Consider the following 1971-nt stretch of genomic DNA (forward strand, 5'->3'; position numbering starts at 1 on the left):
AAAAAAGCGAAAGTTTGTGAGTTCTTGTCAAGATAGAGGAATCTCCGAAGAAAAGGAAATAAAGTATAAAATAGCACCCGATTATTGAAAATATCAATATATTTATTAATGTAAATATTACAATCGCACTTCTGTAATAAAAGTTGTGGGCATACGTACATTCATAAGTTGGGAAAGCATACACATACATATGTACATACATACGCGGTAACTTATTTGTTTTCCGGCAACATAGCCATTACAAATTACACCAGCTATCCCGTATTAAAAAAACTACATCAATATTCACTTGAAATGTGCTCTGCAAAATATTAAGGCATTATTTAAAGATGTTAACCACCGTTGACTGGTACACTGAAAGATTTAAAGAGGCGTTTGTAGATCTTCTGTCCGCTGCTCAAGACCAAGTGAAGACGACGTTACCGATACCGTGTTATATGCATGGAGTCGAAAACGTCCTTAACGATGTTAACCGATGATTAGTGTCAACCAGGCTTTGAGCAATCGGCCCTTAGTAGTTCTTCACTTGGAAGAAAATCCCAATGCTGAGTTCATTCGATCCTTGAGCGCCAAATCGCAGAACTGTTTCATTGCTGCAGCAGCTCTTGAGCAGCGGACAGAAGGTCTACAAACGCCACTTTAAATCTTTAGACCAAAATGCTAAATATTATGTATGTAAGTCAAAATATATTCAAAAGGCCACACTTAAACTCACTTATACGTTTTCTACTCCTGCCCAGTTCATCTAAGCTCTCATCCTCTGACGAATCGTCAAGTTTTTATCAACTCGCATTATTATACCCGAGCGCACTTGTGCACAAGGGTATTATAACTTTGTTCACATAACGGTTGTTTGTAACAGGCAAAACGAATCGAGATAGATATAGACAAATGTATACATAAATGATCAGGATGAAAAGAGAAATCGATTAAGCGGTGACTGTCTGTCCGTCCGTCCGTCCGTCTGTCCGTCCGTCTGTGCACACGAAACTCGAGTAAAAATTAAGATATCTTAACGAAACTTGGTACGTGTACTTCTTTCGGGCGTAGGACGGACGATATTGAAAATGGGCAAAATCGGACAATAACCACGCCTACCTCCCATATAACGGTAATTTTCAGAAACACGAAAACTCCGATATTTTAGTAACTACTGAAGATTTATCACTCAAAATTGATATTTACAATAACTTTTAGACGAAAAATAAGAATATTATAATTTTTTGAAAAATGGGCGTAGCCACGCCCACTTATAGTTATATGTGTATATCTTGGCAACCGCTGCACCGATTTCTTCCAAACTTGGCACAGTTGTTCGCCTTGGTACAGCATATCAAATGGCTGAAAATAACCACGCCCACATTCCATATAAGGGTAATTTAGAGAAATACGAAATCTTCGATAAATCAGTGAATATTAAAGCTAACTTATTTAAAATTGACGCTCGCAACAATTCTTTACCAAGAAATATGTTTATGGTTAAATTTTGGAAAATGGGCGTGGAACCGCCCACTTATGATCACGTATATGTATCTCGCTAACCGTTCTATCAATTTGTACCAAACTCGGTATTTTTATTGTTCTTGCCACATAAAAGCAAAACGTTGAAAATTATTGAAATCGGACTAAAATTACGGCCGCTTTTCATATAACGGTAAATTTCAGAAATGCTTGAAACTGCAATATTTCGAAATTTAAAGACGCTAATTTACTCAAAATTGATACACCCCGGTTTACCATGTAGGGGTAGCTTTCGGAAAGGGGAAAAACATGTATTTAATACTTGCGCCGGGTATTTAATGTTCGGCTCTGCCCGAACTTAGACTTTCTTACTTGTTTTTTACTTCATTTACACAAATTTGCATATGTGACCTGGTCTACGAAAAGGGAGCTTACGTGCGAAAACTAGTTTTCTGTGAAAAAGCTGTTAAAAGTAAGCAACTCGTATATTTTGTCGTATTTTTACTCTTC

This window comes from Rhagoletis pomonella, unplaced genomic scaffold (genome assembly GCF_013731165.1).
Source record: "Rhagoletis pomonella isolate Grant_MI unplaced genomic scaffold, Rhpom_1.0 Rhpom_scaffold_00982, whole genome shotgun sequence".
Lineage (NCBI taxonomy): Eukaryota > Metazoa > Arthropoda > Insecta > Diptera > Tephritidae > Rhagoletis > Rhagoletis pomonella.